The sequence below is a fragment of the Nicotiana tabacum genome, chromosome 22 (assembly GCF_000715075.1).
Source record: "Nicotiana tabacum cultivar K326 chromosome 22, ASM71507v2, whole genome shotgun sequence".
Lineage (NCBI taxonomy): Eukaryota > Viridiplantae > Streptophyta > Magnoliopsida > Solanales > Solanaceae > Nicotiana > Nicotiana tabacum.
The window spans coordinates 224,809,681-224,826,164 of record NC_134101.1 but is presented as its reverse complement, the minus strand read 5'-3'; positions in this window follow the sequence as shown (position 1 = coordinate 224,826,164).

Here is a 16,484-nt window from a genome sequence, read left to right as displayed (position 1 = left end):
ATTGGTAATAATTATAAATATCTTCCCTTTGGTAGCGGAAGGAGAATTTGCCCTGGAATGTCATTTGGTTTAGCAAATGTTTATTTTCCACTGGCTCAACTGTTGTATCACTTTGACTGGAAACTCCAAACTGGAATCAATCCAAGTGAACTGGACTTGACCGAGGCGCCTGGAGCAGCTTGTACTACAAAGAATAACCTACACTTGATCGCTACTCCTTATCAACATTGTCAAGAGTGATCTCATGGCGTCAAACCTTTTCTTAAAAGAAGAATCTTGCAATTGAATTTCGTTGTCAACCCCACCATTGTACTTTCTTCCTTTGCTGTTTTGGTATTTACCTATTTCTAATATTTTGTGTCTTCTTTCATATAGAAATATGCCACTATAGTTTTCGACACAAGCTGTCCAATAAGATTTTCTGTTGTTTTTATATTTTGGAATAGAATATACTTACATCCTTGTATTATGAAGAGGAGATCAATTGATGGTGTCATCATATTCTGTTTGTATACTTTTGATCTTTTGGGCTATGTGAGATTTTAAGGTGGTGAATCTATTCCTTGTGAGGTAGGATTTTATTTACCTGTTTACTTGTATAATATGGATTCCTTATTCTACTAAATATGTTACCTTGTATACTTCAAGTTTGCATTGATGCAGTTTATATATGTACCTCCATATTTTCTTCATAGCAATTTTTAGAGCTGGTTAACTGAACAACACAATAAAAGCAAAAATCAACTATATGTAACCAATATAAATATACGTTGACTTGTCCTTGTTCTTCACAAACAAGATTAGAGCATCCTAAAATAAGACACTTGGTCTAATGAACCCCTTGCTCAACAAGTCCTGTAACTGCTCATTTACCTCCTTCTGGCAGGAATCATCTTATAAGTTGGGATTGTCACGATCCAAAATTTCCACCGAAAACGTGACGGCACCTAACACCACTTTTTAGGCAAGCCATCAACCAATAAGTAAAAACGGTTTCAAAATAATATGTAAATAAAAGGACTTATTCTTTTGAGTGCATGAGCTCCAAAGAATAAGTAAATACATGATCTGAATAAAATATAATACTGTCTGAAAGACTAAACAATGTTAATGTGAAATAAGGAATGGACGTCAAAGCCTGCAAAGGGATCAACATCGCAACCGCAAAATCTCCCAGCTAATCCGGATCCGGCTCACGGGTAACCACCACGATCAGCAACACCTATATTTGCACACGAAGTGCAGAGTACAATATAAGTACAATAAACCCCATATACTCAATAGAAAACACACCTAACCTTGAGGTAAAGGAGTGACCAGCTAGTACAGTTATAAAATTGAGGTAAAGGACGGGTATTTAACAGGATAAAATTGTAATATCAAGCTCTAATCCTCAAGTACAGTTACCAAGTACCAACTAGCGTGAGGGATAATACAACTCCATGCCTGCATGTCAGTCATACATGCCAGATCAATAAATTTTTTTATAGTTAAATCATCAAGTATAAACAAATATCAGCACATTCGTCCACAATGCCCAAGAAACATATTGTAGGCACGCTCACAGTGCCTGGCTCAAAGCCAATGAACCTTGACATACACATACTCAGCACTATACGGGTGCGTGACATAAGTCCCTCTCAAGCACATATGTATGATCTTGTGCTTGCATCCTCAGTTAATACCTGACTCCGGAGGGACATGTCCTTGCCCAAGCATTGTTTAGATCTAAGTCAACGATTAGTATCATCTAGCCCAACATGGGGCTGATGCACGCATCACCTTAATATTAATACCACTCAGCTTAATATCGAGCCTGGTGTATGCGTCACCTCAATATCAATGCCAATACCACTCTATGACCCAAAATTAGTCATCAATTCTCTCAGGTCTCCATATGTTAGTATCTCACAGAAACACAATTCGATAAACAACACGGAATATAACCACGTGTCACAATTCAGCTCAAACTCATGTAACATACAAGGAAACCAATAATATGTGAGATAACATATCAAAATTGTACATAGAAAGAGATATAACACGCGAATATAATTATCATGACTGAGCAGTATAACTCAGCTAAGGTAGATAGCACAATATAGAAAAAATATCCCTACCATATGTCTCAAACAATTAAGCAGACATCTTAGACATGATTTCTAGCATGAATATAACTCACATAATCATATAATGAAACAAATATGATTACAAAGCTGCATGATAGTAGAACAAGGCATATAATAGCCTATGAACTACTCGGATCATGAGTAATTACGGTGCACGCATATTCGCTCGTCACCTCGCATATACGTCACCCCCTAAAACATAGAAAATACAATAACCAATGGAAAATTAACCTCAAATTCAAGTTTAGATAAGTTACTTACCTCATATGGCTAGTATTTAACCTCAAATTGTGTAAAACATCTCGATCTACCTCTCCAATCTCACAAATCCAAGTCAAACATTATCCAAGGACATCAACAATGCCATAGGAAGTGATCCTATTCTATTAAGCTTCGATCTTTGAAGAAATCCCCAAAAGTCAACAAAAGCCAACCCAGATCTACGTGCCCAATATCTGAAACAAATACAAAAATTCGATGACACAAGACCTGCCGAGTCGAAAAATATGTTTAATTTTCAAAACATATCCCAATCGGTACTCAAATCTCCAAAATACACTCTCTTAAAATGCAGGCAAAAACCCCAAATTTTCTTTTAAAATTTCAAGTTTTAGGTGTAGAAATCCTCTGGTAATCAAGATATAAAGCGAAATCCAAGTGAAAATTGCTTACCTCCATTGTAGTAGTGAAATTGCTCTTCAAAATCTCCTCTACTCGAAGTCTAGAGATCAGAATATGAAATAATAGGCAAATTATAGAAATTGTAAACATAAGTACTTTGCCCAGCAGTACTCATCACGATCCTGGCCAAGCTATCACGATGACAAAGCACAAACAGCCTTCGCCCAGGATTACTTCATCACGAACGCAAATGTCCGTTGGGAACCCGATCACAAACTTACTAGCCTTCCGTGTACGCGAAGCTTCCTTATCGTGAATGTGCCCATCCTCTCGCAAACGCGAAGTACAAAAAACTCCAAAATTACTCTATGAGAACACGACCCTTTGACCGCGAGCACGAAGATCAACAGAAAACCAGAACATCAACAATCATAAAGTGGTTCAAAAATAACCCAAAACTACCCGAAACTCACCCGAGCCCCATGGGACCCCGTTCAATCATTCTAACAAGTCCAAATACATTATCCAAACTTATTCAAAGGCTCAAAACACCAAAAGTAACATCAAACCTAAGAATCGTCGAACAAGATCAATCTCTTAAGTTCATAAACTTCCTATTTCGAACCAAGCGTCCGATTCAAATCTAACCAATCTGGAATGAACTCAAACTTTGCACACAAGTCCCAAATGACAAAATGGACCTATTCTAGTTCCTAGAATAACAATTCGACCTCGATAGTCTCAAAGTTAGCTCCCGATCAAACTCGTGAACTCTTCAATTCTTCAAATTGCCAATGTTCGACAAATAGAGTCGAAACCTTCTAGGAACATCCAAATTCAAATCCGAACATAGGCTCAAGTCAAAAATCACCATATATACAAACTTATTGAAACTATCAAATCCCGATTCTCCGGTCGTTTACATAAAAGCCAAACTTTGGTAAACGTTTCCAACCTAAAGCTTCCTAATTGAGAATTACTCTTTCAAATAAACTCCAAAGCTCTCAAAAATTAAAACAAACCATATACGCGAGTCATAATGCACAATGTAAACCTTATAAGGTATTCATACCGAAATTCATAATACGATGAAGTAAAACACATGCTAGGTCCTTCGGAAATACATTTTGAACTTACGAACGCCTAGGATCATATCAAGTGTCAGAGTCTAAACACTAGTATCCATCCCAAATGAATGATACCCCAAACTACCCTTAGTCACCATCCGGTTTGCCTTCATAAAATAAATAACCTTGCCCATGGAGAGTCACTAGAAGAAACTGCCACTCAATAATTGCCATATCAGAGAGAGCGAGTGTAATAGTCTTGACATGGGAATCAAGCATAACCCGACATAATTACAACTAATTCATACCTAAAATAATATCAAATTCCACAGGGCAAGTAAAAAAGCAAAACACAGATTTAAGGATTTTAAACTTAAGCCTAATAATTATCTGATCTGGAGAACACATATACTACAATTAGTGCAAGTCATGAAAGTGACTAAGTTGATTAATGAAGGCAACCCAGACAAAAAGTGTATCAGTCGTTCCAGATGGTTGTGCAAATCAACTGATGATGATTTAAATTTCTATACGCAGCCCCCTGCAAGGTTACATTAGATAGCGGAATTTTTTGTATAAGATTGGAATCCCCATTCTACTTAGTACAGAAGGAATTCTCCTGTCTCTAGAAAGATAAAGCTAAAAGCAATCTCTCGCATATAATTTGAGATTGACCCGCCTCTACCGGAGGTGGGTGGCAGGGGCGAAGCTACGTAGCCCAAAGGGTGGTCAACTGACCGTCTTTATCAAAAAATTACATGGTATATATCGGTAAAATATTAGATTTTAGTGGTGATATAACATATATTGAACACCGTTTATCGGAGATTTTTTTTTACTTGTTTCATGTTTGAACACCATAGATGAAATTTCTGACTTCGCCATTGGTGGGTGGGGATCAAGAGAAGTAAGGCTGGGCACATCATACTCTTCAGGTATTGTGTCATGTCAATTTCCATTGTGAACTTTTTGTGTATCCGCGCTGGGAGGTGCAGGATATTCTATTAAGGACTTGAATTTCAGGAACTATGACTGAAGAGAGCATGTACCTCATTGTAGGTTGCTCAACCACTAAGGAGATATGGGATTACTTGGAGGAACCCTACCTTCAAGCAACTAAGGACAAAGAGTTCCGACTTAAGCTTGTAGAATATTAAGTTAGGAATCACGAGACTTCATGAACATCTGAAAGAATTTAAAGAGATATGCGATAGACTTGCAGCCATAGACAAACCAGTAGATGAATATAGTGATGTAATTAAATTTGCTAGAAGGTTAGGTCCTACATACAAAATTTTCAGTGGGAGAGACTCCCCATCCCACGTTGAATCAATTTGTCAATGCACTTAGAGGCTTTGGCATGAGAGAAGAGGAGGAAGAAGTAACTCAGTATAACTACAACATGGCATTTGCTGCATAAAGAGGTAGAGGTTGAAGAAAATATAATCAGAAGAGAGGAAACACAAACTATAATTCAAGAAGAAGAGGTTTTAGACCTGCATGACAAGCTAACACCAATGAAAACAATCAGTATCTTCAACAGACAAGGTAACACCAATGGTAAAGAGGCAGTTTTCCAAACAATTAAAAAATTTCAAACTCATAGAGATGGTGAGTTCAACAGTACTGAGTTTGTCAAATATTTGGAAAACTATGGGTAGGAACTTAGGTAATAGTATTCCAATCAAAGAGCTGACGAAGGGGATGAGCGGAATAGGGAGTCAATCGTTAGACAGTTGTCTTGCCCTAGTACCCCCGAGAAAAATGGAATATCTGAGAGAAAATATAAGCACATACTGAGAACTTGTTTGACACTAGTGTTTCATGCTAAACTGCCTCAATATCTTTGTGTTGATGGTTTCCTGATTGTTGTGTTCTTGACAAACACACTAACCTCATCAGTTCTGAAGAATGTGATTCCCTTTGTAAAATTTTATGGTGCTTTGATCATGCTCAACTCTAGTCCTAAAAAAGATAAGCGATCACTGCAAATATAATCTGGTCTAAAAGTCCAGAGTCGAATCTCACTGAGAACTAAGGCTTAGCTATATCTGTTTAATATCACTAAAAAGACAAGTTTGAATAATTTTCTAAATTATAAAGATTGAGATTTATATTTATAACTAATTAACTAGCAAATACTAGAAAACGGTAAAATTATCAACTAACGAGACAAAGGGTTGGAGACTAAATTAAGGAGGTCTAGAGTTATGATTTCCCCAATTTTCGGAATCCTTCTAGCTATGTTCCCTACAATTTTGCCAATGTATTCTCTACTGAACATGAGCACGTTAGGTGCCGTAATTCTCTCTCGAGCAACTACAACAATTTACTAGACATATTCTCTCGAACTATGCTAGTTGGCTTTATTTAATCGCTCATTATGACCACGTCAATGCTTTGTTATTTCTAAACCTGCCTTTAAACCCACTGTATTAATTTTTCACATACGCTAGGAGTGACGTTGTTCAACAACAACCTAAATATGTACTCTCTCTCGAGCACTACACACTAAATAGGCACAGTCAATTGATGGACATTCAATCAACTACAATAAACACGTAGTTGAACAAGTAGAGAAATCCAAAGGCTCAATTATATAAAATAAAAATAAGAATTTATCCTACAAAAGGTTCTATCAAAACCCTAGATAACAAATTAGCTATTCATAATAGTATGTAAAATGACAACAATAAAAGTCATAACCACAATGAAAAAATAATAAGAGGAAGGAAAAACTCGTAGAAGAATTCTCCGCCTTGCTCCTATTGTGTCTCTGCCTTCTAAGGTCGAATCTGTTTCAAAAATTGGTCTCCCCTCCTCAAAATACCATTTTTCCATGTATATATACCAAGTAGGGTTGGGCCTAAACAATTATACCTTCACCTATGCGAAAAAAGACATGTTTCAAGGCTTGGATGTCCGCGGCCGTGGCCCGGGCGCGGTACTTTCCTAGTGTATTTCCTCAGCCCGCCTTAGGTCTGTGGTCGTTGTTTCGACTGCATTTTTCACCCAGTTCGATTTGGAATTTGAAAACACATAAAACATGTAAGTTGTAGACATTTGAGTTAGATTTCCAACCATATATTGTGGAGCCCAAATGATGTTCTGAGAAAACAGTTATGTGTATTTTACTAGACAATGCACAATATGCCTACTCGATTCTTCGTTTTATTGCTCTATCATCCGTTGATCCCCGAATACGATCCCGGCTTAATTACTTGGGCTTTTACTAAGACTTCATAGCTCCAAATCACTTTAATTCATTTCATAACATCTACATAGCTCGGAATCACTCCTACAAAACATAAAACACATAATTAGTGCAAGACACTAACGATTAATTAAAGCTCAAACTCAATTAAAGTACAGTAAATTTGAGTGTAAAGCGACTAAAATGGGTAATTATAGCCTATCATCATGCTTCCCAAATGAAAATATTTTAAAAGTCTTTGGTCACAGATGTTATTCATACATTAAGGGAAAGACTCAATTTTCACGAAATACGTACCCTTATGTGTTTATTGGTTATAGCAGTCGCACAAAGGATACAAATGCTTTCATCCACCATCCATGAAACTTTTTATCTAAGCATTTTATATTTGATGAACTTACATTACCCTATGTGTGGCCAGAATAGTCTCACATTAATACCTTAACTCACTTAGCTACCTTCCTTGGGTTCTTTACTAAAGTGCAGGACACTACATAGACAAAAGAGGACTATTGCTTTAGGGAAATGTTGAACACCGCTGAGATAATTAATGGCAACCTTCTACTTGCTTGTAACGACCCAACCGGTCGTTTTAATAATTTACGCCCCGATCCCCCATTAACTGCTTTCCCCAAGTTTATTTCTGCTATTTTGATTTGTTGGGATGTTAGTTTTGAGTTTTGGAGAGTTTTGGGACACTTAGTTCCGAAATGAGAGCTTAAGTGTTGGAAAGTTGACCGCAATTGAAACATTATGAAGACTGTCTTGGAATGGAAATCCGATGGTTCCGTTAGCTCCGTTGTTTGATTTCGGACTTAGAGGAGTGTTCGGATTGTGTTTTGGAGGTCCGTAGCTAATTTAGGCTTGAAATGCCAAAAATTGAATTTTTTAAGTTTCCGGTTCAATAGTGAGATTTTGATCCGAGGTTCAAAATGGAATTCTGGAAGTTGGAGTAGCTCCGTAGTCTTTAATGTGACGCGTGTACAAAATTTCAGGTCATTTGAACGAGGTTGTATAGACATTTTGATCGAAAGTGTATTTTTAGAGTTTTTGGAATTCTTAGGCTTGAATCTGATGAAAAATAGGTGTTTTGATGTTGTTTTGAGCGTTCCGAAGATTGGAACAAGTTTGAACAATGTTTTAGGGTTGGTTGGCAGGTTTTTTGAGGTCCTGGGGGCCTTGGATGAGATTTGGGTGGTCAATCGGACCATTTCATGATGTTTGAAGTTGCAGAAAACTGTTGTGTGTGTTGCAGACCAGTTGTTATTCGCGTTCGTAAGTGGACCCACGCATCGCGAAGGGTCAGGATGTGGAGCTGATGGTTTGGCCTTCACGTTCGTGAGGGAGGTCGATTGCGAGAAGGGAGTCGATTTCGCGATGGGCTGGGAAGCTGAGCTTTCGCATTCACGAATAAGGGGACACGTTTGCGTAGAAGGAAAAATGGTCAACATCAATTTGTGCTTTACGAACGTGAGGCTTTGACGGCATTCACGAAGAAGGATTTACCTGGGCAGATTATAAAATTTCAAAGTCGAGTGTTTAGCCATTTTTATCAAAACTAGAGTTTGAGAGCTCGTATTTGAGCGAGATTTTGAGGGATTTTCAGAGATATCAATTGGGTAACGATTCCTTACTTCTTTTTTCTTGTAACCCATTAATCTAAACATTAATTCATTATTTAATTTCGGATTGGAGTTGAAAATTGGGGAAAATTGGAATAAAGTTCTTAGACCTAGAATTCGACTTTTGATTGGGGATTTGACCTTGGATTTGGATAATTTTGGTATGCATGAACTCGTGAGAGCGTGAGTATTCTAAAAATATAAATTTTACTTGATGGCTGAGACGTGGGGCTGAGGGTCGTTTTGGTCATTTTACCTAATTTCGTGTATTAGCTTAGAATGTTTTTGTAGAGTCAGTTACTTGAAGTGTTATTTACATTATGCAATGGAATTGAATAGATTTGTTCCATTTGGAGTCGAGTACTCGTGGCAAGAGCGTGGTTTCGGGTTGATTTTAAACCTGTTCGAGGTAAGTGGCTTGTCTAACCTTGTGTGGGGACGTTCCCCTTAAGATTTGGTATATTTGGTAATTGAAATGCCTTGTACGTGAGGTGATGAGTGCGTACTTGTGCTAATTGTTTGAAATTCGGTTTTCATTAAGTAATCACTAGTATGTTTCCTTTCCTGTTTTTATTACTTGCACTATTAAGCCTGTTGTTAGCTTAGGAAAGCATATCTAAGTGACGTAATTGCTTTATTTGCTCAACCTGCCTTACCTGAATTCTATGCAGCATGCTAGGCTAGAATCACTTGTTTCCTTAATATGAAATTTTACCATTTCCGTATATTTTCCTGTTACTGCTGTGCAATTATTTTGGGACTACGTATGTGGGATTCTGGTAGCTCCCCCTTGTCTATTTATTTTGGGACTACGGATGTGGGATTCCGGTAGATTCCCGAGCACTATGAGTTGGACTACGGGATGGGATCCCGGGAGATCCATTTCATATGTACATATAGGACTACAGGACGGTATCCTGGGAGATCCCCGGTTGTTAATTTGGTGCTAAGTCGCATTTCTTTTCGTGTTTTGCCTTGTCTCTGTAATAGTTGTTATTGCCCTTTTTTATATCATGTGTTACTTTTACTACTGTATTTATTTATATTGTTCTGTTCTACACTGTCAAACTTCATACTTCATTTAACCTTAGTAGGGCCGTGACCTTCCTCGTCACTACCCGACTGAGGTTAGGCTTGGCACTTACTGAGTACCTCTGTGGTGTACTCATGCCCTTTTTGCGTATGTTTTTCATGTCCAGATCTAGTTACTGCGACTCAATCCTATCACCCGTGAGGCGAGACGAGTGCTCTAGAGACTTTGAGGTACATCTGCTACATCTGCAGACCGAGGAGTCCCTTTCTATTCTAGCTGTTAAACATTTTGCCCTTCTGTATTTCTTTTCCTTGTTAGATATTATGGAGTTAGAGTACTGTGTAGTGATCCTTAGCTTGTGATTCATGGGTTTCCGAGTCTTGGAGATATGTATTAGTTCTGAGAGTTAAATGTTGTGTATATCGTGTGGCACTTTTAAACACTGTCTTATTACTTTAATTATGTTTTAAATTGTTTTACTTCCGCAAATTAGTTTATCTTCCGCAATTTAGGCTTACCTAGTCGTAGGGACTAGATGCCATCATGATGGTTCACGGAGGGCAAATTGGGGTCGTGACAAGTTGGTATCAGAGCTCTAGATTCATAGGAGTCATGGATCACAAGCCGGTTTATTAGAGTCTCGCTGATCGGTACAGAGACGTCTGTACTTATCTACGAGAGGCTATGCAACTGTTAGTAAAATTTCACTTCATTTGATTTCCTTATCGTGTGATATTTTGACATCACAATTCTAAACTTCTATCTTCTATTCTCTCATAGATGGTGAGGACACATGCTACCCGAGATGATCAGGCACATACGCCCCCTACTGCAGCCGTCAGAGCTGGGGTCGGGGTAGAGGCCGAGGATGTGCACGTGGTTTAGTCAGAGCACCTGCGCGAGCTGCCACCGAGGTACCACCTGCAGTTCCAGTCGGGGTGCAGGCACCTGACACGCCTACTGCTACTACTACTCCAGCTCTTTAGAAGACTCTGGCACAGTTCATGAGCATGTACACGACTCTGGTTCAGGCAGAGTTTCTTCCCCTTGCTGCAGCTACATCTCAGGCCGGGGGAGGAGCACAGACTCCCATCGCCCGCACTCCTGAGCAGCAAGTGCATGTTGAGCAAGTCCTTGAGATTATTCCTATACCGCATGCAGTGCCAGTTCAGCTCGAGGACAGGGGTAGAGGCTTTCTAGGAGGAGTAGTTGAGGCTTGAGAGGTTCAAGAGGTACAAGCCTCCTGTATTCAGCGGTCTAGCATTAAAGGATGCTCTGGGATTTCTAGATGAGAGTTACCGTATTCTCCGTACCATGGGTATATCAGGATTGAGCGGGGTTTCCTTCACTACCTTCCAGCTTTGAGGAGTGGCCTATGAGTGGTGACACACATATGAGTTAGACAGTCTAGATGAGGCTACTTCAATGACTTGGACTGAGTTTTCAGATGTGTTCCTGAGAGAGTATGTTCCTCAGAGCCTCACGGACGCATGGCGTGCAGAGTTTGAGTATTTGCGCCAGGGTGCAATGGTTGTCTTAGAGTATGCTGTCCCTTACACTAGTTTGGCTAGGAATGCACCAGCCTTGGTTTCTACTGTTCGCGAGAGGGTTCGCCGGTATATTAAGGGCCTTATTCCCAGCATCAGGTCCAGCATGGCTCGTGAGTTGGATATTGATATTTCTTATCAGCTGGTGTTGAGCATTACTAGGAGGATTGAGGGTATGCATGCTAGGGAGAGAGAGGAGAGGAAGGCCAAGAGGTCTCAAGAGTCGGGCCATTTCTCTGGTGCCCGTGCCCCAGTAGCAGGTCGTTATGGTAGGGGTTATATGAGTCGCTGTTCATTTAGCTCTTCCAGCAGCCAATGGTATTCTAGCTTCTCCTAAACCTTAGGAGCCTTATTATACACCTCTGGTATCTAGCTTGCCTCCTACGCAGGGTGCTTTTAGAGGTTAGTCCAGCAGACTTAGCTCGAGTCAGTCACAACCACCACATCCTCCCAGAGCTTGTTTTGAGTGTGGTGACACGCGTCATATGGTGAGGGATTTCCCCAGACTTGGGAGGGGTGCACCTCCATAGATTTCTCAGCCACAGCGTGCCCCATTGAGTTCTCAAGCTATGGTTATAGCTCTAGTTGCTACCCTACCTGCTCAGCTAGCTAGAGGTGGAGGCTGGGGAGGTAGAGGTCACCCTAGAGGAGGAGGCTAGGACCGATACTATGCCCTTCCTGCATGTATCGAGGTTGTTGCCTCCGATTCTGTCATTACAAGTATTATACTGGTTTGTCACAGAGATACATCGGTTTTGATCCAGGCTCCACTTATTCTTCTGTGTCTTCTTATTTTGCTCCGCATTTGGGTGTAACTCAGGATTCTTTGAGTTCCCCTGTTTATGTTTCTACTCCTATGGGAGATTCTTTTATTGTGGACCACGTTTATCGGTCATGTTCGGTTGCTTTTAGTGGTTTTGAGACCAGAGTCAATTTATTGTTTCTCAGCATGGTAGATTTTGACATTATCTTGGGCATGGACTGGTTGTTGCACCATTATGCTATTCTTGGTTGTCACGTGAAAATCGTGATGTTGACTATGCCAGGTATCCCGCGTGTTGAGTGGAAGGGTACTTTAGATCACACTCCCAATAGGGTTATTTCTTTTCTTAAAGCTTAGTGAATGGTTGAGAAGGGGTGAGACACGTATTTAGCTTATGTGAGAGATGTCAGTATTGATACCCCTTCAGTTGATTCATTCCCAGTAGTAGGGGATTTTTTCGATGTGTTTCCAGCTGAGCTTTAGGGCATATTTCCTAAGAGAGATATTGATTTTGGCATTGATGTGTTGCCGGGCACTCAGCCCATTTCTATTCCACCGTATCGTATGGCTCCTCTTGAGTTGAAGGAGTTGAAGGATCAGTTACAAGAATTGCATGATAAGGGTTTTATTTGGCTTAGTGTATCACCTTGGGGTGCTCATGTCTTGTTTGTGAAGAAAAAGAATGGTTCTATGCATATGTGTATTGATTATCTCTAGTTGAACAAGGTTACAATGAAGAACCGTTATCCTTTGCCTCGTATTGATGATCTATTTGATCAGTTTCAGGGAACACGGGTGTTTTCTAAGATTGATTTGAGCTCAAGTTACCATCAGTTGAAGATTCGGGAGTCAGATATCCCGAAGACTGCTTTTAGGACTCGGTATGGTCATTACAAGTTCCTTTCTATGTCATTTGGGCTGACCAATGCCCCAGCAGCCTTTATACATTTGATACACAGTGTGTTCAGGCCGTATCTTGACTCGTTCATCATTGTCATTATTGATAATATTCTGGTGTATTTCCGGAGTCGGGAAGATCATGAGCAGCACTTGAGGACTGTGCTTCAGACTCTGAGAGAGAAGAAGTTATATGCTAAGTTCTCAAAATATGGGTTTTGGTTGGATTCAGTGGCATTCTTAGGCCACGTGGTATAGAGTGAGGGTATTCAGAGGGATCCGAAGAAGATAGAGGCCGTGCAAAGTTGGCCCAGACCATCCTCAGCTACAGAGATCCGCAGTTTCCTTGGCTTGGCGGGTTACTATCGTTGTTTTGTGGAGGAGTTTTCATCAATTGTAGCCCCCATTACCAGGTTGACCCAGAAGGGTGCTCCGTTCCAGTGGACGGAAGGATGTGAGGCGAGTTTTCATAAGCTCAAGACAGCTTTGACCACAGCCCCAATTTTGATACTATCTACAGGTTCGGGGTCTTATACGGTCTATTGTGATACCTCGAGGGTCGGCCTCAGAGCGATGTTGATGCAGGACGGTAGGGTGATTGCCTACATGTCTAGACAGTTGAAGATACATGAGAAAAATTACCCTGTCCATGACCTTGAGTTAGTTTCCATTGTTCACAACCTAAAGATATGGTGCCATTATTTATACGGTGTACCTTGTGAGATTTATACTGACCATCGGAGCTTGTAGCACCTATTCAAGCAAAAGGATCGAAATTTGCACCAGAGGAGGTGGGTAGAGTTGCTAAAGGACTATGATATCACTATTCTATATCACCCGGGCAAGGCCAATGTGGTGGTCGATGCTTTGGGTCGTCGGGCAGAGAGTTTGGAGAGTTTGGCTTATTTACCAGCATCGGAGAGGCCTATGGCGATGGATATTCAGGCCTTAGCCAACCAATTTGTGAGATTGGATCTTTCGGAGCCAGTCGGGTTCTAGCTTGCATGGTTTCTCGGTCTTCCCTATTTGATCGTACTAAGGAGCGTCAGTATGATGAACCTCATTTGCTTGTCCTCAAGGACAAGGTTCAGCATGGTGATGCCAGAGATGTGACTATTTGTGACGATGGGGTATTGAGGATGCAGGGTCGAATTTATGTACCCAATGTTGATGGACTTCGAGAGTTGATTCTAGAGGAGGCCCATAGCTCGCGGTATTCCATTCATCCGGGTGACGCAAAGATGTATAAGGATTTGAGGCAGCACTACCGGTGGAGATGGATGAAGAAAGATATAGTTGGATTTGTAGATCGGTGCCTCAACTATCAACAGGTGAAGTATGAGTACCATAGACCGGGTGGGTTGCTTTAGTAGATAGAGATTCTGGAGTGGAAGTAGGAGCGGATCACCATGGACATCGTAGTTGGTTTCCCATGGACTTTTAGAAAGTTCGATGCTATTTCGGTGATTGTGGATCAGCTGACCAAGTCCGCTCACTTTATTCCTGTGTGTATTAGTTATTCCTCGGAGCAGTTGACGGAGATCTATATCTGGGAGATTGTTCGTCTGCATGGTATTCCGTTTTCCATCATTTTAGATAGAGGTGCTTAGTTCACATCACGGTTCTGGAGAGCCGTTCAGCATGAGTTGGGTACTCGGGTGGAGTTGAGTACAACATTTTAACATCAGACGGACGGACAGTCCGAGCACACTATTCAGATTCTTGAGGATATGCTCTGTGCGTGTGTGATCGAGTTTGGAGGGTCTTGGTGTCGCGGTCCCTTTTTTCTCGCGAAATTGGGTTTATGACATTTGGGAGGACAACTCGTTCCCTTTCGGGAATTGGGTTTTGAATTAAAGAGTCGCCACATAATGATTAAAGTGCATTAGGACACTAGGAGGGGTTTGTTTTGAGTAACCAGAGATTGGATAAGGGCTTGAAATTTTCCCAAGGGGAAGGTGTTAGGCACCCCTCAGGATCCACTAGTGTGGTTCGTGGCCAAACTATTATTGTGATTTAAGTGCAAATAACACTAGGCAAATAAAAGCTTCAAATAAGAGGGGATTTTCACGTAATGGTTACAAATAAACAAAAATAAGAAAACGGAACTAAAAAGAGTTGATTTCCTTAAAATAAATGGTTTAAAAAGATTTAAAAGAAACAAAGAAAACAAAGGGAAGGGGGGTCCTAGGTTTATTGATAATATGGATCACCCCACACAACATCCGGTAATTACTCCTCCTTGAGGGGCTACACGTGATGTTATCGCGTGGTCATCATATCCATATCTACCCTTTCCTACCCCGTTAAGGTATTAAAGCGCAGAATGGTCTCGTTTACTTATTGCATTCTATTACCCGCCCCAATCCTATCAGCCACGGAGGCACTTGGGACTACTAATCCTAAAGGGAGGAGGTATTGGGCTTATTTGTGGTTTCAAAAGGTAAAATACTAAGGCAACAAACAAAACACATATATCAAGTTTAGGGAAGCATTTAAACAAATAAAAAGGGCTCAAACAGACCTCCTTTAAACCAAAGAAAGCACACAATGTAGCATGACTCGCATGTACTATTTAGGGTCTGACTAAAACTTAAAAGGGTTGAGGTAGACTGATTTATTATATAGTTCAGATAAGAAGCCCGAATCAGGCCTGCCTACTGGTTGTAGCATATAAAATCTGATTCAGCTTATAAACTTTCACCCTATGGCTTGCCTAAGTGTTAGACGAAGACCCTATAGGCATGATATCTATTGATTCTATAAACAATGAAATAAACATGAATACATACTGATTTAAGAAAAATCGCCTGTTATTAAAGGGAGGCGAGTTTTAGCAAAAGAGCATGCGTCACTGTTACTGGTTTTAGACTTATAAGAGAGTGAGGCGGTTCAGATTTGATTAAAGCTCCTATAGGCATGCTTTCTATGTGTTGTCGATTTTGGACACTTTTATAAATATAGTAAAAAAATGCAAAAATCCTATAGGCATGGTATCTAGATGCTGAATTTCGTTTAATGCGTATGAACATGATATCTATTTGCAGTTGGTTATTTAAGACCTATGAACATGATCGCTTAATGAAAAATGGATATGCAAGATTCAGAAAGACTTATAGGCATATTTTCTATACGCATATGCGAAATTCAGATTTCAGATATTTGTGTACATGGTATCTAGATGAGAGAATGTAGAAATTTAGAAACCTATAGGCAAGATACCAATACGAGAGAATGCAGAAATTTAGAAACCTATAGGCAGGATACCCATATGAGAGAATGCAGAAATTTAGAAACCTATAGGTAGGATGTCTATATTAGAGAATGCAGAAATTTAGAAACCTATAGGCAGAATGTCTATATGAGAGAATGTAGAAATTTAGAAACCTATAGGCAGGATGTTTATATGAGAGAATGTAGAAATTTAGAAACCTATAAGCAGGATGTCTACCCCTTTGCATACATAGTTATCCCTCCCTTTTTCACTAACCATCCCCAAGAGATTATTACAAAATTATTACAGCCCAGAATAAAGTAAAGTAAAAAAATACATCAGAAATTAAAAAGTACAACCAAGGAGAGCCCGATTCA